At 41.6% G+C, this 22,719-nt stretch overlaps 1 protein-coding gene across 5 annotated transcripts in view; it reads right to left on the bottom strand.

Annotated features, from left to right (window-relative positions):
* gtdc1 (glycosyltransferase-like domain containing 1) overlaps positions 1-22,719 on the bottom strand; it is a 369,108-nt gene that overhangs the window by 301,842 nt on the left and 44,547 nt on the right. Inside the window, exon 2 of one of the 5 annotated variants that reach the window (XM_063048615.1) lies at positions 8,455-8,569. The exons of the other annotated variants lie outside the window; for them this stretch is intronic. The gene's annotated coding sequence lies outside the window, so the exon portion shown is untranslated. The remainder of the gene's footprint in view (positions 1-8,454; positions 8,570-22,719) is intronic. 5 annotated transcript variants of the gene reach the window in all.

Raw genomic sequence — 22,719 nt, 5'->3', positions numbered from 1 at the left:
TGTCTTTTTTTCCCCATTATACCTCTACCATTGGAAGTAAGACTCTGTCTATCTATCCCTCTCATAATCTTACCTATATCAGGTCACACCTCAGCCTCTTTCACTCGAGAGCAGGGGTTTCCAAGCTGTGGTCCAATCTTGGTTAATAGTAGGGGTCTGTGGCGTAAAAAAAAGGTTGGGAACCCCTGCTCCACAGAAAACAAGCCCAGCCTTGCTGATCTCTCCCCTTAACTCAAATCCTCCAATCAAGGCAACACCTTGGTGAATTTCCTCTGTATCCTATCGAACATAACCGACCTAAATTGTGGCAAGCAGTACAGCATACAGGGCACCAGGTGTTGCTTAGTGTTTGATATGGTTGTACCAAAACCTCCTTCTTATATGCCCTGAACAACGAGGACAAATATCCCATCTACCTCTTTTAACCACATCCTTACCCATGTTACTGCCTCCAGGGATCCTGAGAGATATACCCCAATGTTCTATTACTCGCCAATATTTCACAAGGCCCTACCATTCAGTATGTTTTATTAGTCCTCCAAAAATCCAACTCTTCACACATTTTTCTGGATTAAATTTCACCTGCCACTCTTCTGTCCATTTTACTAATTCATCAATGCCATTCTGTAGCTGTGGACAATCCTCCTCAAATATTACCAATTTTCATCTCTTCTACAAACTTTCACATCTCCTATGTTCACATTTAGATTGCTAGTCTATAAAGCAAATAGTGAGGGTGGCAGCACTATTCTGCAGTACATTGTTGATCACTGGCTTCCAAGCACGAAGACAACCTTCAACCATTGCCTCAGCTGCTCATCTCCAACCCAGTTTTGGATTCCATGTGCCAAGCTTCCATGAATTCCATGCGCTCTTACATTCTGGATCAGCCTCCCATAGAGGGACCAATCAAAGGCCGACTGAACTTAATATAGATTGCATCAATGCACTACCTTCATCGAAAATCTTTACTAACTTAGAAAAATTCAATAAAATCAGTTGCAAAAATCAACCTGACCATCCTGGTCACGATCCAAAACTTGCCAATTCCTTTCAACCCACAGATGCTGTTTGCCTTGTTAAGTTCCACCAGCAGTTTCTTTTTGTTTTCAATTATTTGTTGCCACTACATGTACAGATTAATCCTGTCCCACAAATACCACCCCCCCTCAATATTAATCACTGATATTAGACCTGTTACATGCAATTACAATAATTCGTGATTATCAGCTGACTTACTATCCACAGATACACATACCCATGAGCAACACACAAAATGCTGGCTGCTTAAGAGTTCCAGCATCTGCAGAATTGCTTGTGTTTATCAGAAACCCATGAAGTTAGCTGTGTAATGCTGGGATGTTAAACACTGAGGGTACTTCCAGGGTCCTCTCCTGTAGTGACCGCTGAATCCCGACTGCTTGGAGATGGACTGCAATTCCTTTCTGCATGCAGGTAGTGACATACCAAAGAACAACTAAGTCAAGACTGGGAACACAGAGGGTCAGGAATGTGAACAACATACATCAAAGTTGCTGGTGAACGCAGCAGGCCAGGCAGCATCTCTAGGAAGAGGTACAGTCGATGTTTTGGGCCGAGACCCTTCGTCAGGACTAACTGAAGGAAGAGCTAGTAAGAGATTTGAAAGTGGGAGGGGGAGGGGGAGATCCAAAATGACAGGAGAAGACAGGAGAGGGACGGATGGAGCCAAGAGCTCAAAAGGTGATTGGCAAACGGGATATGAGAGGATCATGGGACAGGAGGCCCAGGAAGAAGGGGTGGGGGGGACCCAGAGGATATAGTCAGAGGGACAGAGGGAGAAAAAGGAGAGAGAGAGAAAGAATGTGTGTATATAAATAAATAACGGATGGGGTACAAGGGGGAGGTGGGGCATTAGAGGAAGTTAGAGAAGTCAATGTTCATGCCATCGGGTTAGAGGCTACCCAGACGGAATATAAGGAACACACATCAAAGTTGCTGGTGAACGCAGCAGGCCAGGCAGCATCTCTAGGAAGAGATACAGTCGATGCTTCAGGCCAAGACCCTTCATCAGGACTAACTGAAGGAAGAGTTAGTAAGAGATTTAAAAGTGGGAGGGGGAGGGGGAGATCCAAAATGATAGGAGAAGACAGGAGGGGGAGGGATGGAGCCAAGAGCTGGACAGGTGATTGGCAAAGGGGATATGAGAAGATCATGGGACAGGAGGTCCGGGGAGAAAGACGGGGGTGGGGGGGGGGAGAACCCAGAGGATGGGCAAGGGGTATAGTCAGAGGGACAGAGGGAGAAAAAGGAGAGTGAGAGAAAGAATGTGTGTATAAAAATAAATAACAGATGGGGTACGAGGGGAAGGTGGGGCATTAGCAGAAGTTAGAGAAGTCAATGTTCATGCCATCAGGTTGGAGGCTACCCAGACGGAATAGAAGGTGTTGTTCCTCCAACCTGAGTGTGGTTTCATCTTTACAGTAGAGGAGGCCGTGGATGGACATGTCAGAATGGGAAAGGGATGTGGAATTAAAATGTGTGGCCACTGGGAGATCCTGCTTTCTCTGGCGGACAGAGCATAGGTGTTCAGCAAAGCGGTCTCCCAGTCTGCGTCGGGTCTCGCCTATATTATCGAAGGCCACATCGGGAGCACCGGACGCAGTATATCACCCCAGTCGACTCACAGGTGAAGTGTCGCCTCACCTGGAAAGACTGTTTGGGGCCCTGAATGGTGGTAAGGGAGGAAGTGTAAGGGCATGTGTAGCACTTGTTCCGCTTACAAGGATAAGTGCCAGGAGGGAGATCAGTGGGGAGGGATGGAGGGGGACGAATGGACAAGGGAGTCGCGTAGGGAGCGATCCCTGCGGAAAGCAGGGAGAGGGGGAGAGGGAAAGATGTGCTTCGTGGTGGGATCCCGTTGGAGGTGGCAGAAGTTACGGAGAATAATATGTTGGACCCGGAGGCTGGTGGGGTGGTAGGTGAGGACCAGGGGAACCCTATTCCTAGTGGGGTGGCGGGAGGATGGAGTGACAGCAGATGTACGTGAAGTGGGGGAGATGCATTTGAGAGCAGAGTTGATAGTGGAGGAAGGGAAGCCCCTTTCTTTAAAAAAGGAGGACATCTCCCTCGTCCTGGAATGAAGAGCCTGATCCTGAGAGCAGATGCGGCGGAGACAGAGGAATTGCGAGAAGGGGATGGCATTTTTGCAAGAGACAGGGTGAGAAGAGGAATAGTCCAGATAGCTGTGAGAGTCAGTAGGCTTATAGTAGACATCAGTGGATAAGCTGTCTCCAGAGACAGAGACAGAAAGATCTGGAAAGGGGAGGGAGGTGTCTGAAATGGACCAGGTAAACTCGAGGGCAGGGTGAAAGTTGGAGGCAAAGTTAATAAAGTCAACGAGCTCAGCATGCGTGCAGGAAGCAGCGCCAATGCAGTCGTCGATGTAGCGAAGGAAAAGTGAGGGTCAGATACCAGAATAGGCACGGAACATAGATTATAAGGTGTTGTTCCTCCAACCTGAGTGTGGCTTCATCTTTACAGTAGAGCAGGCCGTGGATACACATATCAGAATGGGAATGGGATGTGGAATTAAAATGTGTGGCCACTGGGAGATCCTGCTTTCTCTGGCGGACAGAGCATAGTGTTCAGCAAAACGATCTCCCAGTTTGCGTCGGGTCTCGCCAATATATAGAAGGCCACATCGGGAGCACCGGACGCAGTATATCACACCAGCCAACTCACAGGTGAAGCGTCGCCTGTGAGGAATGTGGATAGATTTGTAGTGGGCACTGCAGTCAGGGGTTTGGGGCCAGGTCAATGGCCAGAGATGGAGTCAAGGACAGGAATATTGGGAACTAGTCATGTCGTTGGAGATTTGGGGGAGGGGGGGTCAAAATCAAAGACATTGGGAATCAGGACTGTGGGTAGATTTGCAATTGGATAAACCAAAACATACAAGCTGAAACAAATAAAAAGTTGCTCTAATGCCAAGAGGAGTTGATTACCAAATATCAAATTAGCCCAAGCATCTTTGCTACTAGCCTTAGTGGTATCCACAATTTTCTGCCATCCATGGAAATCCATGAACCAATTTTTTTAAACAAATAACAACCACATCTACCTGGCCTATCCCTGCTGTCTTTTTGAACAAAGTTGCCATTTTCTGCCTTCTGGTCATTTAACACTTCATCCTGATCGTTCAAGCCCCGCTTAACTCAGGGACATCTCACAAAGTTCAAGGTAAATTGATTATCAAAGTACATGTATGTCACCATATCCAACCACGCAATTCGTTTTCTTGTGGGCATACAGTGAATACAACAATAAAATAAATGAAAGACCACAACCAACAGGACAGACGCTACCAAACTGCAAAAGAAAACAAACTGTGCAAATACAAAAAAAATAACTATAGTTATTATTACAGATCCATCATTACAATGCACAATAACTGTCTGTATATAATATTACTGGATAAACAAGAACAACTTAATGGATACAGCCATCCCAAACGCACGTAACTTACAGAAATCAGTCAGTGAAAATTGGATTTAAAGAAATATGCAGAAGTAAAAGAGAAAATTGAAAGACTATGGCACATGAACAGGGTATGCATTGTCCCAATAGTAATATCTACATCTGGTATCATCCCAAAGCCACTACACAATAACATGAAACAATTAGACCTACATAGAAATATCCAGAAAGCCACAATAGTGAACAGCACCAGAATAATCCGAAAGTTCCTCGCAATTGAGAAATGAGATGTCACAAACGAGAGAAAATCTACAGATACTGGAAATCGAAGTAACACACACAAAATGCTGGAGGAACTCAGCAGGCAAGGCAGCATCTATGGAAAAGAGTAAACAGTCGATATTTCAGGCTGAGACCCTTTTGATGTCTGCATAAATAACGTGCTACCAACACAAACACAAGTTGTACAGTATCTGCGTGTTGAGAAATGAGTGTGCTTGGCTGTGCCCATGCCTCAGGCTTTACCAGGAAGGTAAAGGCCAATGTCACTCCAATGAACAACTTACATGTTCCAAGAACACACTATCCTCTGGAGAATCAACTAATAAGCCCAAAGTCAAACATGGTTGAGGCCCAACCTCGGGTCGTGACTGCAATCTGTACATGGCAAAACTCATTGGGAACAGCTCCGAGAAGGATCACAAGATCAGTGGATGCTTTGTAACCATGTCCTAACCCTTGACTGAGTCTGGATTAGAAGCCTGATGCTGCACCTCACAAAGATTATTGCCTGCCTTCAAGCACCAAGTTTGACATGGACAACAGACAGCTGAGTGTCCACCTGAGGAACAATTTTAACTTGTCTCAGGTCCTCGACACGAACTGCTGCATGTTCCGGTATCTGCACAAATTATTTTCAATCATAAACATGAGAAAGTCTGTAGAGGCTGGAAATCCAAAGCAGCACACACAAAATGCTGGAGGAACTCAGCAGGTCAGACAGCATCTATGTTTCGGACTAGGACCCTTTCAATGTCAACATAAATAATATACCACCAATAATGAGCAAACACAAGATGTAGAGTATCCACATCAGTGCTGTGGATATGAACAATGGTGCTGTATCCAAATACCATTCACCAGTAGGGGCCAAATCTTGCTGCAACTGTCTTGAAAAAACACAAATCTATGTTTAACACAATCCATTAGTGGTTTATTTACATGATTCCCATATCACAAGTTCACAAGACCATAAATACAGAATTCGGCCTTTTAGCCCATCAAGTCAGCTGCACCATCCATTAAGACTGACTTATTCTCTCTCTCTCAACTCCATTCTCCTGCCTTCTCTCCATAACCTTTGATGCCCTGATTAATCAATAACCTATCAACTACCACTTTAAATATACTCAATGATGTGGCCTCCACAGCCATCTGTGGCAATGCATTCCAGATTCACTACCCTGTAAGTATAATTTTTAAAAAAACATGTATACAATCCGCAGACACCAAACCTCCATCAAATACATGTCAACAGATACACTGAAAAGTAATTCCCCACTCACCAGGATCTCCCCAAGTTTCCCCACTAGAGTTTGAAAGTACACCCGCCCTTCTTGATCCATAAACAGAATTACCAGCAATATACTTTTAAATCTGATTAAACTTAGAAATTCAATTGAAACATTAAGCTCCCTCCAGGATGTGAAGAGCTCTGACTCTTGCGGAAAAATTTTTTCCACCCAGAGAGTGGTGGATATGTGGAATGCTCTGCCCCAGAAGGCAGTGGAGGCCAAGTCTCTGGATGCTTTCAAGAAAGAGATGGATAGAGCTCTTAAAGATAGCGGAATCAAAGGTTATGGGGATAAGGCAGGAACTGGATACTGATTGTGGATGATCAGCCATGATCACAGTGAATGGCGGTGCTGGCTCGAAGGGCCGAATGGCCTATTCCTGCACCTATTGTCTATTGACTCTGACCTTATATAGTGGTAATGGTCATCTTCAAACTGCATCTGCAAAAATCATACCAAATGTGGAGAGAAATGAAAGTATTTACCAACATATGTTTGTAGTGATCAAGAACATACTGTGGAACACATAACACAACACCTTAATCTATAAACAAAGCTGATATACTTGGCCATGACAGATGAAATTATCTAGCTCCAAAATCTAAGAGCAAATTTCTCTACTGATGTACCAGGTAGCAGATATAATAAGGTGAAATGCCAGATCATCTACCTCCATTCTCCTACTCAACCCAGATATCCCTTCCTTCCCTTTAAAGATCTGTCATCCTCAGTCTCTAATGTATACAATAACTGGGCATTCATAAGCTTTTGAAGCAGAGAATTTCAGGTATGTGCAATCCTGAGCAAAAAAAAACTTCAGCTGAATCTTGAAAACCCAAGTTCCAAGCACAAGCCTGTGCTCCAAGTTCCAGACACTTCAACTAGAGAAAAGGCTTCTCTACATCCAGCCTATCAATCCTTTGCAATTTACTATTTCCACCACAACGTACATCCTTTCATTTCAGCAGGAACAAATAATTATTATTCAGAATCAGGTTTATTATCACCAGTCTGTCGTGAAATTTGTTAACAGTAGCAGTACAATGCAATACATGATAATATACGTTTGTAGAAAGAAAAAATAATTACTGTAAGTATACATATATACATGCACACACACATATAAATATTAGATTAAAAATAGTGCAGAAACAGAAAAAAATGTCAAAAAACGTGAGGTATTGTTCAATCTCCATTTAGGAATCGCATGGCAGAGGAGAAGAAGCTGTTCCTGAATCACTGACTGTGCATCTTCAGGTTTCTGTTCCTCCTTCCTGACAGTAACAATGAGAAGAGGGCATGCTCTGGGTGATGGGGGTCCTTGGTAATGGATGTCACCTTTCTGAGGCACCCCTCCTTGAAGATGTTTTGGATACTACAGAGTCTAGTACCCAAGATCAAGCTGACTAATTTTACAACTTTCTGTAGCTTCTTTCAGTCCTGTGCAGTAGCTCCACCCCCATAACAGATTATGATGCAGCCGGTCAGAATGCTCTCCATGGCACATCTATCGAGGTTTTTAAGTGTTGCAGTTGACAAACCAAATTTTGCTGGTATATCTCACTCCTGTATACCCTCTCATTGCCACAAACAAGGGAAAAATCTGCAGATACTGGAAATCCAAACAACACACACAAGATGCTGGGAGAACTCGGCAGGCCAGACAACATCTATGGAAAAAAAGAGTACAGTCAAAATTTTGGGCCAAAAATGTTTCCTTCTTTAGGGTCTCGACCCAAAACGTCAACTGTACTTTTCTCCCCTATAGATGCTGCCTGGCCCGCCGAGTTCGTCCAGCATTTAGTGTGTGTTCCCTTTCATCTCTATCTGAGATTCTACCAACAATGGTTTTATCATCAGCAAATTTATAGATGGTATTTGAGCTATACCTAGCCACATAGTCATGGGTATAGAGAGAATAGAGCAGTGGGCAAAGCACACGTCCCTGAGGCGTATCAGTATTGATCGTCAGCGAGGAGGTGATATTATCACCAATCTGCACAGATTGTGGTCTTCTGGTCAGGAAATCAAGGATCCAATTGCAGAGGGAGGTACAGAGGCCCAGGTTCTGTAGCTTATCAGTCAGAGTGGGGGGAGTGATAGTGTTAAATGCTGAGCTACAGTCTAAACTCCATCTTAATTTCAACTGGCCTGGCACCATTGCTTCTACATGAACTATTTCCATATTTCCACCACCATTTGCTAAGTTCACTATTTTAAGAATATGACCAGAGAAAAATATTCTTTGCATCTGTCCTATCAAACATCTTTTTCATTCTAAACACCTCGAAGTGTTGCAGCCACCATGTCAATTAATCTTTTCAACAATGATAAATTACAGTTTAAAGCAACATTTTCAAGAAATATGCAAGAAAGGTTAGCAAGTGCGACAGAGGAAGAGGTCATCTATCATTAAGCATACCCATCATCCAGGACATGCTCTCTTCTTACTACTACCATCAGGAAGGAGGTACAGGAGCCTGAAGACACATACTGAGCATTCAAGGAACAGCTTCTTTCCCTCGGCCATCAGATTTCTGAAACAGGCAATGAACCAACCCATGAACACTATTTCAGTACTTTGGCTCTCTTTTTGCACTATTCATTTAATTTAATTGTTTTATATACAGTGGATTCTGGTTAATTGGGCCATCGCTTAATTGGCCATCCACTTATTTAGGACAATTCTTAAAGAATAAAAACTAATCGAGAGAAATAAAAGTCTGGGATTACCTTTATTTAAAAGCAGTGATTTTTGACACTATTTCACGCAGGAAGGCAATGAGGGCAGTCCATTAGCTGCACTAGGTGTCTGCGCTGATTTTGTTCCATTTACAGCAAATCAAAACAACACAGCAGGTCACTGGATGAATTTCTCCGTTGATAACAATTAGGAACTAATACATATTTTATAGTACTTTAGTGATATTGGTAGTGTTCTAATTTGATCTGTATTTCAATTAGATACACAAGTTGTTACTCAGTTAAACAGCAGTTTGTCTCTTTTAAACTATTTCCATGAAAATTCAGCTAACTGGGGCAGCCGCTTAATTGGGCCAAAATGTACTGGTCCCAATTTATCCTAATTGAACAGAATCCACTATTTCTTATTGTAATTTTTGATTTATTTTATGTATTGACCTGTACTGCTGCTGCAAAACAACAAATTTCCCAATACATGTCCATGATATCAAACCTGCTTCGGATTCCAGCTGAATGGTGAAAACAGGCATGGGGTGGGGGGCTGAATTTCAAAAATTCTTTGCCTCCTTTTGAAGACTCATTGGTCATAGTGTAGTTATCATCGTGAGGTTAAACTCCATTTGAAAACTCTAAGAGGATTAAGCAGTTTTAAAAAAATGTAATTTTATAACTGTAATTGACTTTTGCTTACAGTTCAGTGAACAGGGAACTGGATCTAATGGTGATAATAAACAGTGAAAGTGTGTGTAGATTACAAGCTTTACAATAAAACTCTTCAACACTAACAAGCTGAACAATAATGTTCACACACACACACACACACACACACACACACACACACACACACAGAGTACACTGCACAATCTAGGGACTCTATTTTCCCCTCTATGATAATACTTGAAATGGAAATGCCAACCCATTATCTAACTTCCTGTGATGCCACGGCATTCAGTAAAAAAATTTGGAAGATGGAGTAGGTGGGGTATATAAAAATTGTTACATCAACAAAAATGAAATCAGTTTTTAATTTCAACTCAAATCACACCATGTGACTCAGCAGAAGGCATAACTTTAAGGCGATTGAAAGAAAAAAAAGACGGAGATGTCAGAGGATTTTTTTTTAAAGCAGAGAGTGATAGGTGTATGGAACACACTGCTGGGAGTGGTGGTAGAGGCAGATATATTAGGGCCATTTTAGAAAGTCTTCTATAGAGCCATGGATGACAGAAAAATGGAGAGCTATATAGGCAAGAAAAGTTAGGCTGAACTTACAGCTTCAGAGGTCAGCACAACATTGTGGGCTGAAGGACCTGTACTGGGCTGTAATGTTCTATGAACCATGCTTTATGATACTACTTGGCCAACAACCAATTTTTTTCAGAATGGGTAATACAATCACACCCATGTCTACTGTATTTGGGTCCGTACTTTTTTTTTACAAAATAGACTTTATTTTAAAAAAGAATGTATTATAGAAAGATTTAGCATGGAAGCAGATCCATCAGCCTCACTGACCATCAACCATCCCATTTTACACTTCACTGATTAGTTATATTCTCTCTCATCTCCTCAGTCCATTCAATTCCTTCTCGGATTCTACCCATCATTCACCTGCACACTAGAGGCAACTTAGAGGCCATTTAACCTACTAACCCACACATTTTTTGGGAAATAGCAGGAAACCAACAAGGTCACGGACAGAACATACAGACTCCAAACAGATAGTAACCGAGGTCAGGATCAAACCTAGGTCACTGGAACTGAGACATCTTTTATAAAGTTGATTATTTCAATCTGCAAAACAATAACTAATTACTTATTTGAAGCGTGAACCTTCTGAGAAAAGTAGAAATGAGCTTCTTGGAAAATAAAACTATCTCAGATAAGTATTTTTTTCAGTCAATCACCTTTCTTAATATTTCCACCCCGAGAGCTTTTATACTTGAATTGTGTCATGGGTATCATTAAGTGGGTTGAGCAGCACGGTTTGGTGTGGGTAGGGTGAGTCCACGCATATCTCAAAGGTTAGCACATTATTAGGTTTCCGAGAACATGCTGCCGTTTTGCTCCTTGAGTTCACGCAGTCAGAGTTTGTGAGAAAAAAAACCCTTTCAGCAGCAAACCTCTCCTTAAAATAAAACTTTACAAGCATAGAGCTTAAAACCACATTAAGCATAGGTATATGAACAACCCAGTGTATATTTAACAATAACTAAACCATTACTGATTTAAGAGCTATTTAGAAATAGGACATTCTAAGCTTCAATAGAAGACTAGAATAAGCAACTGATTCATATTGGTAGTATCAGAGAAAGAAGTTCTTATTTTTAAAATAAATTGGAACAATCAACATTCAAAACGGTTGTTTCGATGCTCTATTTTCTGTGTGCTATTCTGCGTCTATGCAAACCGTTCATGAGGAAGTAAACAGCAAGCAAGCTTGATGACTCTGCCAATAATACTACCTACATGGAAGAGCAACCCACTGTGACTCACCCATGATGCTTTTCTTCCCACCTGCAGTGAATTGCCACAATACAGAAATTATCATTTGGTGATGTAAACCCACATCCTACAACACCACATCACAGCATCTTTACACCTTCATGGGTGTTCGATAAAGTTCTCTAAAGAAGTGTTTAAAGCTTGAGCTGCACTGTTTCAAAATAGCTTTACATTTTATCATAGAGTTTAGTTATTGTTAAGTTGCATATTGGTCTGTTTACATGTAACCATCAAATTTACAATTGTAATAACAGGCCTTACCATAAACTTTGCTTAATGTTGATCTAGATACAATGGGAAGGTGAAAAATAATTACAGAAATTTTCAATGATGAACTGAAATGACAATGGCATTTTTTTGGGATGTGGAGTATTCACGCAATTTTTTTTAAATGACCATATATAAGCAGTGCCTATCCATTCAGAGTCTTCTCTGCCGACAAAATTTGGACATTAGTTGGTCCACTGCCTAATTTTGGAAGCAATGGACACGGTAGTCTGTATGCAAATTTATCAGAGTTTCAGGAAAGTAAAGGTGTGTGATTATTCCTTACCACCTGACAATGATCCCTTGAGAAATTGTGCCCATGTCGTACGTTGGAAAGGAAGCACATTACTTAAATTGAATTGAATAATTCAGCCATTTTCGCTAACAGAGCTTAAAATTGATTATGGACCATTCGACACAATTTTTACTGAAAGATTAGTGTATATCTGCCTGACTTTGAGTATCTTCCTACAACAGCAGCAAGTTGCTTAGTAGCACTGGATACAAACTAACCAAAATCAGCATACCATTGCTTTCAACTAGCCATCACATAAATGGATTAAGAACAAAAAATAAAGGCTAAACCTAGTTGACCAAGCAATATCCTTGGAAGCATCTTCAAGGGTATTGCAACTTAGAATTTGTATTCAAAGGTTTGGATCATCGATCCAATGATGCAAGTTACAATCCCATCAGGCTGGTGGGACTTTAATTAAAATCTATGGTGAACATGAAACTGGATTGTTTTAAAAGTCTACCTTTTGCCTCAGGGGAGAGAATCTGCCATCCTTATTCAGCACGGCCTACATTCCACTCCAGACCTGCGAACATGATGGACACTCAACAGCTCTGAGAAATGGCTAAACTCAGGGACCAATTGGGGATGGGCAATAAAATCTGGCATTTGCCAGCAATATTCACAGCCCACTAACGTGTAACTAAAACAAAAAAAATATAACCTTACTGGACAGAGCAGGACTGGAGGGGGCAGATAACAAATGGGCAAGTTTATGACGGGGCAAACATAACAATGCTCTGATGGCAAGAGGGATGGTACACCGCCAAATAAAGAAATAACATACAGTGTACTTGAGCTGTAACTGGTAAGAGCAGAATCTTCACATTCAGCAATAATGAGATTGTTGAGCTGACTGTTCTGTTCGGAAGGCTATCAGCTGTCCAGTTGAAGGGCCAGAACTCTACAGTGAAAATGTAATTGAAAACCCAACTGCTGAACAGGATCACTGGGGACTTGCAGTATAACTGTATGTATGTGAAGGCTTGTTGTTGCTGCTGTTTCTTTCCACACCTTGTGGTGCATCGGGTGGCATTCCTTGCTGTTTCTTTAGCACTTTAGTCCACTTTTTTTTCCACAAGGCTGAGTTGCTAGCTCAACGCAGTACAAATAGAAAGCATGCTAGGAGCTGGCTGGACTCGAAACTGGGTTCACTCGGCTTGAAGTCCAGTGCCACTACACTGCCAGACAGCTTGCTTACAAAGGCTGCTGGGCACATTTGAATGACATCACTCGAGTGTGATGCACAAGGGATGTTACTCCAAAGATATTCGACTGCAACACAAGGATCTTAAATCAAGTGAAAGAGCAACTTTCATCCAGAGTTTCAGGACTGTTTGTACAGTACGTTAACTAAAAGCTTGTCCATAGCAGAGCCAATGCTAGTGGGCCCAACAGTGAAGATTATTTTCTGTTTAAGATTTCACCAGGACCATCCTAATGTTATTATTCTTGACATTAAGATCTTTTGTCTCTCTCTTTTCTCTATTCCTTGGTTTCCGATGGGGCTAGCAACCATTAGTTGAAGATCATCACTGTGTGGCATCTACCTGGTATGCATATTATTTGACACTCATCAGTGTGAATGTTTACTGGGTCTTGCTGTATATAGCATGGACCATTTCACTTTCTGAGGCACTGTTTATGGAAATGAACATTGCATAATTATCGCAACTTCTAATTTTATGATCAAAGTTTAGCCACTGATGAAGCAGCTAATGAGTGAGCTATTTCTCCGCATTGATCCCCTACATAACATGCTGGGCCTTATGTAATTGACTTCCACAACAACTAATATCTTTAATGCATGTGGAACATGCTTTAGTCACTGACATCACTCTGTGTGTCACATGCTCCAACGAGGGAATTCTTTTACCATAATGCCCAAAAACTGGCAGGTTTAATTTGCTTTGCTGCCATTTATTGTGGTTAATGTGCTGGGACTTGGAGGCACTGGTCTGTGCACTCACAGAATTATAGAGCAAACAGGCCCTTTGGCCTAAATGGTCCATTCCAATCAAGCTGTCCATTCAAGCTAGTCCCATTTGCCAGCATTTAGGCCATAACCTTTCCAATCCATGTCCCTGTCGAACTAGTTTTTAACATGCAACAACTTCTATATGCACAAGTGAGTGACAAAAGAATCAACATGACAACTTGTTGCTCATACCACCATTACCAGCCAAACACAGCAACAGCAATTCAGGTTTACACAAATACCATATTCAAACCAAATATCCAGGGAACAATGTATAAAATCACTCCAGCTGCACTCGAAGTCCAAAACTTGAAACATGTCTTTGCCTCCATACATGGTACTTGATTCAATGAGTAGACCCAGAAGTTCATCAAATTACATCATCTGCATTCTCGTGTCTTGGTATATCCAGTGCTCCTGACATTGAGACCCAACCTAAATTAGGGGACCACTTTGCTGCGCACCTCCGCTCCATCTGTCAAAAGCGCAGTTCTTGGTGGCCAATCACTTCATTCCTATCCCCATTCCCCGTTCTAACATGTCGGTCCATGGCTCCTCATTCACCACAATAAGGCCACTCTCAAGGTGGAGTACCAACACCTCATATTACATCTGGGTAGCTTCCAACCTCATGGCCTGAACTGAACATCAATTTCTTCTTCCAGTTCAAAAAAAAATCCCTCCCCCTTCTGCCTGCTTCCATTTGCCACCTGGCCTCTTCTGTCTATCATCTTCCCTTTCTCCCGTCATCCACTCTCCACTCCCATCAGATTCCTTCTTCTCCAGCACTTTACCTTTCCCGCCCACCTGGCTTCATCTATCATCTTCTAGCTAGTCCTCCTTCCCCTATCCCCACCTTTTTATGCTGGCATCTTCCCCCTTCCTTTCCAGTCCTGAAGAAGGGTCTCAGCCCAAAACTTCGACTGCTTATTCATTTCTAAAAATGTTACCTGACCTGCTGAGTTCCTCAAGCACTTTTTTGTGTGTTGTGCTAGTTTTCCTGCATCTGCGGTCTCTTGTGTTTATGATTCTCTGTATAAAATACTAGGTTACTGCTCTTTACTTAAACACTCTATTTCAGTTTAAGACTCAAACCAACATAATTTATTGCCGTCATCAAGCTCTTGAGCCAGTGGGAGTAACTTCACTTGTCCCATCATTGAACTGTTCCCACAAGCTATGGATTCACTTTCAAGGACTCTTCATCACGTTCTTGATATTTATTGCTTATTTATTATTATTCCTTTTTTTAATCTTTCTTTTGGTATCTGTTATTTTTTGCACATTGGTTGTTGCCTGTCCTGTTGGGTGCGATCTTTCATTGATTCTATTATATTTTTTGTATTTACTGTGATTGCTCGCAAGAAAATTAACCTAAGGGTAATAAATATTGACATATATGTACTTTGATAATAAATCTACTTTGAACTTTGAGGTTTGTTTCAAACCATCAGTGAGGAATCCTAGAGATATGCCCATGTGTGGCAATTTTTAAGCTTAAGACACACATACAAGACAAAGTTGCCTGCACCAAAGTAACTGTGTTCATTTCCGGTGGAAGTCACACTGGTCAGTACATTTTTTCACACAGACTATCCTAGTACAGATATTGCTTGTCCATCATACTTCCTGTGACAGGTTTTGAAATACATGAAAAAAAACTATAAAAATGGCTTCATAAACCAAATGTATAACAAATTTGTGATTCCTAACTTAATGGGAGCACCATACAAAATACCTGTTTAGTGTACTAAAATGCTCAAAAGTAAAATCTATAGATAGATTTCTTTGAAGCAAGCCGAATTTTTCACTTAATGTCCCAAGGTCTTCCATGGGTAGCTTGTGAAAGTAAATTCTGAAAAGAACTACAAATCTGTGATATTGGCTCAACTGGTTTTTCTTTCTTTCTATTTTCTCTCCCTCATGGAGACATACAGCAGGGAAACAGACCTTTTGGCCCATCTGGCCCATGTTGACAAAGCTGCCTCAAACAAGCTAGTTCCACTTAACAAAACTTGACTCAAAACCTTCCAAACCTTTTCTAATCCATGTATCTATCCAAATGTCTTTAGAAGTTATTGTATCTATCGCAACCACTTCCTTTGGCAGCTGATACAAAACATACCATCTGTTGTGTAAAAAAAAGCCATCAACTTCCTTCTAAATACATCTCCTGATACCCCAACTTTGAGCAAGGACTGAGTGCATTCATCCTATCAATACCCCTCATGATTTTACACGCCTCTATATGATCAATCTCCTACAATCTTAAGGATCCAGCCTCTCCTTATAACTCAGTCCTTCAAGTCCAGGTAGCAGTCTCGCAACTCTTTTCTGCACATCTTCCAGTTAAATAACATCTTTCCTAGAGCATGGCGACCAAAACTGAACAGAATTCTACAATGTGAGGCCTCAACAGTATCCTATACAACTTAGCTGAATTAAACTGCATTTGCCATTTGTTGGCCCATTATTCAGCTGGTCAAGATTTCAAGTAAATTCTGTTAACTTTTTTTATTGCTCACTATACCACTACACTTCTTTCCTCGTTTCCTCTCTGTAAATGGAGGGCATGCTCAGCCTGAATTGCTAGGCTCTGTACTTCACAATTCCTAGTCTCTTGTCTAACTGCTCTGATTCACTCACTGACCAGATGACCTTGCTTAAGGCTTATCCTAGTAGTCATCCCTGTTTTACCTTCTCGGACATCCCTCCCTACCCCTACCTAGTTCAACTTCATCAGCTTCTTTTGTCTCCTGGTCAAGATGATGGCAAGCTGTAATATCCATTGAGGCCGTGGCTCAGACTTGGCTTTTTTTGGGGAGATGGGGTTCATAGGGATGATTTTGGTGACAGTGTGGAGAGTCAGGGGTCAGTTTGGTGTTTAGGACCAGGGATAAGGCAGAGTTAGAAGTCAGGGTCAGTAAATGAAAAGACAGAAGCATGAGCTGGAGGGTAGAGTCTAGGTTTAAGCATTCTGCCGTCATAGGCAGGCAATCCCTGTGGATGGAGGACATAGACCAATAATCCCTGTGGCCAAGGACCAAGGATGAGGGTCAGAGACCACACCCCTCCCCCACAAAGCAGTCGGCAAGTCCCAGGGTTGGTGATCCATGTAAGCAGGAGGCACAAAACCCAAAGGTCAAAGTCTTGTGATCAACAGAGGACAATGCTCAAAGGTTGAAGCCCTTGGGTCGTCTGATGTCTGAGAGTCTGGACAAGGGACTGGAGGGTGGAGACCCAATGTGCAAGAGTCTGAGACTCCAGGGACTGGAGGATAGGAGGTAGGCTGTCCTGAGGTTAATGGCCTGTCTGTAAGAGTGTGAGTGGTAGGTGGGAAAGGGGATTGCTTTGCTGTTGTTGTGGTTTGTTGTTGTTGTTCTTGCTTGTGTTATTCTGTTAAACATTGTGGGCATCTATATGTTGTCACCAGAACGTGTGGCAATATCACCAGAACGTGCGGCAATACTTGCAGGCTGCTCCCAGCACATACTTGGGTTTTATCATCATTCTCTTCTTCTTCAGCTGTCCATCAATTTTCGATGTTGACTGAGGCCTGGGCAAGGTTGTATGGAAGACCGGCAGTTGCCCATGCTGCAAGTCTCTCCTCTCCATGCCACCGATGTTGTCCAAGGGACTAGGACCCATACAGCTTGACACCAGTGTTGTCGCAGAGCAATATGTGGTTAAGTGCCTTGCTCAAGGACACAACACGCTGTCTCAGCTGAGGCTCAAACTAGCGACCTTCAGATCACTAGACCAACACCTTAACCACTTGGCCACGTGCCACACATAATAGCCTCATTATTAAAGCATGAATGCATTCTACAATCTTGAGATTCATCTCCTTACACAGAGCTACAAAACAAAGAAACCCAAAAGAACTCATAAAAAACAAGACTGCAAACATCAAATGTGGAGAGACAGAGACACACACACAGACACAGAAACACAGAGACACAGAGACAGAAACAAATCATGCAAACAATAAAAGTAAGCATTCAGAACAAAAGTGAGCCATAGAAATGAAGCGCGGAACGGCCAGAGCCTCAGCCTCAGCCTCAGTTCCGCGCAGAGACGATTAAATATCACATAGACCTCAGATGCAGAGCCCAGAACAGGCCAAATCATCAGCCTCAGTTCAGCACAGAGCAGAGTAAACATTGCGGACCAGCGAGCAGATTGTGATGTTTGTTAACGCAAATGACAGTTTTCACCCTAAGTAACAAATATTAAGTTCAAAGACAGCCATTCTTCAGATTTGAATGTGAATTGCAAATGGAATTTAAAAAGTAGCCCTGAACAATAGTTTTCCTGGAACTGTGGAATGAAGTTGATATCAAACTAGACAATGCTAATTAACATTCATTTTGGGTGCCTGGAGTGTGGGTGAGAAGGAGGAGGTGTGAAACTACATGTAATTCAAAGGAAGCATTGTAACTATGGAATTATCTTACTGTTACCTTTGATCTTTAACATATAAACATGTTATGCAATATTGGGTTGAGGGGTCTCCTCCTTCCAGACCATCTCATTTTGTTGAATAAAAGACTTCTGTGTCCACTAGCTTCAATGTTGCTGCGGTGACTTTGTTCACATTACCACACTTAGGATGGAACCTGACAGAGTTTCACTGAGAAATCAGATTCTTTGATAAATCTGTATGCAGGAAAACTTGAAGGGTGCAAATCACAAGCACTTTTGCCTTTTAAATGGTGGGCCCTCAGGGAAGCATGCTTGCGAAGCCATGAACTTTGTTCTGGGTTTGAGTTCTTAATCTTTGAACATTCTTTTCATCAAATGGCCAAAGGCCATACTGGGAACCTGGAAGTGATGGTGAATTTCAATAATGTTGTCTTTGCTAAGAGGTTGCTTGGAAACTGTCTATTCCTTTACCAGGTCTTATCCTGGACTCTTACCATCCAAGACCATTGCTGTGCAGCATGAAGACATTTATTTCACAGATCAAAAAGATTGTTTGGAGGGCTTAACTTCAAATTTAGAAAATAGGCACTGAAATAGAATACAAATTAGAGTAGATGGAGCACTACAGAATAGATACTTTTATTCTACAATACTAAGGTAAATTATAATTGTGTTGAGAAAGATTCACCAGTTGATGCCTATCCATTGAAGATTCCAAACTCCCTTTAGCAATATCAAATAAATCCCAGTTTCCAAATTCAATCGGGTCGCCGCCAGGACAAAAGAGGTGGCAAACACTGGCTGAAGATAAATAGAAAAAGAAAAAAAAAAGCAAATACCCATTTATCTGAGAAAACAGCTTCAATATTTTATGAAATCTACATTTTCTCTCTCAAGCTTCAAGAGAAATAGTTCAAAGCCATGTGGACCACTTGTGTTCAGAAGGTCAACTATATGTTAGAATCTATCCTTCTAATAGATTATACGTAGTCAGGCAATAATTCCTGTACAAGGTTATGGCTGGAACTGTATCACTGAGATTGTCAGTGCTTAAGACAGACTTCAAAGTTTATGGCTGCAACACAAGGGCTATGGTAGCTTCACCTCAAGGTAATAAGAATCTAAAGATTTCGTACAAGATAAAACTGAAAAGCTGCAGAGACAATAAGATTTATCTTCCCCAGAAATTCTCACTTTTGTGCAAAGATTCAAAAGCATTTAGCATGGAATTGCTAATCCAACCTTACCAGAAAATGCTTCAAGTTATGAAGAAACAGATGACTCAATTCAAGTCCTCAAGTAGCTTTTTTTTAAACATTTCCTATACATCTGGAGTCAAAAATCAAGTCCGGTAACAATTAAAATAACAGTGGAACATGGCCACCAGTATAGCTAATGTCAAAAAAGAGAGAGCAGTTTAACAATTGCTCATCCACAAGCCAAAATGTAGAACTATATCTTTAAGAAATCCTAATGTTCTTCTTGCCAAAGAGAAATAGGTTCCAGGCAACTTGAGTAAACTTGTTCTCTATAACCCAAACTTATATCAACTTACATCATCACTTTATCTCACATCATGAGAAACCAACTCTTGTTAAAGACAAAATATGATACAATTATTTACCCATTTCAGATTAATGACAAAAAATGTCATTGCCCTCAATACTTCACTTGAACGTTCATGTCATTTAGTCACTGGCGAGAATTTAGTGCTGAGAGTTTGCATGTTTGTTATAAGTAAGAGAAGTTTTGATTTTAAATTTACAATTGAAAGCTCTGATCACTCACTTTACATTTGGTATTCTGACTGTATTTCAATAAGTAACAAACTAATAAAATTGATATGGCTCCAATACCATGGAAAAATATTATGCAGAGTGACAGCTTTTGTGGTCATTCAAAATCTGCACCACTATCTTTTTTTAATTAAATTTTTCAGTTTCAGTATGCTGTTGACGAACAATCAGCTACCCTTTCTTCCTGCCTCAGTAACACTCTTTACGACAAGACACTGCTAGAAAGTTTCAGAACTGTTGAAGACCCTTAAGTACATGATGGACAGTGAACCAACACAAGACTGCACACAAGCACACTGATGCTAAACTCAATTGTCTAATGGCCCCAGACCCAAGGTGCTAGGTGCAATAGAACATGTCTTAAAGTTTTAATGGGTGCAAGGGTGAAGTGGGGCCTGGTGCAGTGGAGGTGGGACTGTTTCTTCAAGGGTCAACCCAAGGAGATGGATGTCCTATTTACCTGCTTTATTTTTGTGTGCCCAGGAAGTGATGAATTGTGAGGGATGGAACAATGAGGTCAATGCCATGCTGAATATAGTAGTGTACCATGGGTATACCTCCTGAATGCTCATGACTTCACGGAAACAGACATCCCACCTCTCCCGGAAGTTCCGGGAGTCTCCCGCATATTAATAGTGGCTCCCTGATGCCTGCAAATTATATACAATATCACAGAAATCAATTCTTTGAGAGCAAGAGAGAGAAAGCAAGACAGAGCGCACGCGAGCGACCACGGGAGCAAGAGAGAGCGGGCAAGCACGAGCGACCGGGGGAGAGGGGGAGAGGGTCCCAAAAAAAATATAAAACGTATGTCACCCCAGACTACCCTAAAGTGTACCCCTGCCTAATAGGGGTCAAAAATAATGACACTGTTACTCGCTGCACTGTTTGCAACAGTGACTTTTCTATTGCCCATGGTGGGTTAAGACTGTAAAAGACATGTTGAGGTGAGTTTAACAGGTGTAATTCATTCATTAGCATAGCTAACGTTATTTAAACTAGCTGGCTAGCTGCTAAGGAGCTACTGTATTGCAGACATCCCACCTCTCCCGGAAGTTCCGGGAGTCTCCCACAAATTGATGGTACTACCTCCCTGAAATGAGTTTTTGCAGGGTGGGATGCCTACGGGAAGGTAAAAATCATGCATTAAAAGTAGATTTTCAATTAAACCCACATAGTGCATGAATTCAATCTTTCACCAAAATAACCATCTGAATCAGTTGTAGAACAGTACAGCATAGGAAAAGTCACTTCGGCCAACAAAGCTGGCTGAACCAGCTAAAAAGCAAAATCAAAAGTATCCAAACACTAATCCCTCCTATGTACTCCACTTCTATACCCTCCACCTTCCTTGCATCCATGTGCCTATCCAAGCATCTCTTAAAAGCCTTTAATGTATTTGCCTCTACCACTATACCAGGCAGTGCATTTCAGGCATTTGCGGCTGAGTAAAGAAATTTAAACCTCACATACCCCTTTGAAGCTACCCCTCTTACTTTCAATGCATACCCTCTGGTATTAGGCGTTTCAACCCTGAAAACAGATACTCCCTGTCCACCCTATCTATTTCTCTCATAAATCTTATAAACCTCTACTCAGATCTCCCCACAGCCTCCGACACTCCAGAGAAAATAACCCAAGGTTACCCAGCCTCTCATGATAGCACGCCTTCTAAACCAGGCAACATCCTGGCAGTTAGCCATGAAATTTTCCAATAACTGAGGTGGAATATCTATATAGTGAGAATATCACAGCCATTTCTGAAGAAAAGGGACAACTTGCACATCAAGTGAATATTTTAATTCCACTTGGACTCAAAATAATAGACATCCTCATTGTAAACTCTGGGAGAGCATAAGGGCTGTTGGAGACAGTCAACTGAAGCAGTCATTTACCACCACCAAATAATAAATGGTATTAAAATAACCTTTGCCTACTACTGCCTGCCAAATTCAGCTGGGCTTTCCTACTGCACTGCTACATCATTTTCCTGATTTTCTACCATTGTCATATTTGTGAGTTTTTTAATAAAATTGCAGTGACAACTGGACAGATGTGGGTTACACTCACTTAAAAAAAATTAAGATGAAATTGTATATAGTTATGCTACAGAGGATTAACTCTTACACAAGGCAGCAAATATATTCACTATGTTGACTTATTGTAGGTTCTTGTTGAAGTTCTAAACTTGCAGCTCTGAAGACAAGCTGATGACCAGTCTTTCAATTCAGACAGCGGCTGTCTGTCAGGAGTTTCTACATTCTCCCCATGACTGTAGGGGTCTCATCCGGGTACCCTGGTTTCCTCCCACAATCCAAAGAAATTGTTGTAAATTGTCCCATGATTAGGCTAGGATTAAATTGCGGGATTGCTGGGTGGCGTGTCTCTAAGGGCCGGAAGGGCCTAATCCGCACTGTATGTCAATAAACAATAGGACGTTGTCCAAATATCAAAAAAGACAAAGAGAAATGATAAACATACTGTACCGTGCTTAAGTCTTAGGTACCCTAGCTATATAGTGTATATATGCCCAAGACATTTGCACAGTACTGTATCTGTCAAATATGGAGCGGAGAGCCAGTTTGTAAATCTAGTGGGAGCAAAGGGTGTTGGGAATGGTGAGGGTGGAGCACTGCGGGAGGGTTGTGGGACAGGTGGTAGGGGAGTGCCAGGGTGGGGTTGCAGGCACACCCAGCCCCAAGACACCAGGCAAGGTCA

This window comes from Mobula hypostoma, chromosome 5 (assembly GCF_963921235.1).
Source record: "Mobula hypostoma chromosome 5, sMobHyp1.1, whole genome shotgun sequence".
NCBI lineage: Eukaryota > Metazoa > Chordata > Chondrichthyes > Myliobatiformes > Myliobatidae > Mobula > Mobula hypostoma.
Note: the sequence above shows the minus strand (reverse complement) of the source record. Positions and strands in the feature narration are given on the sequence as shown.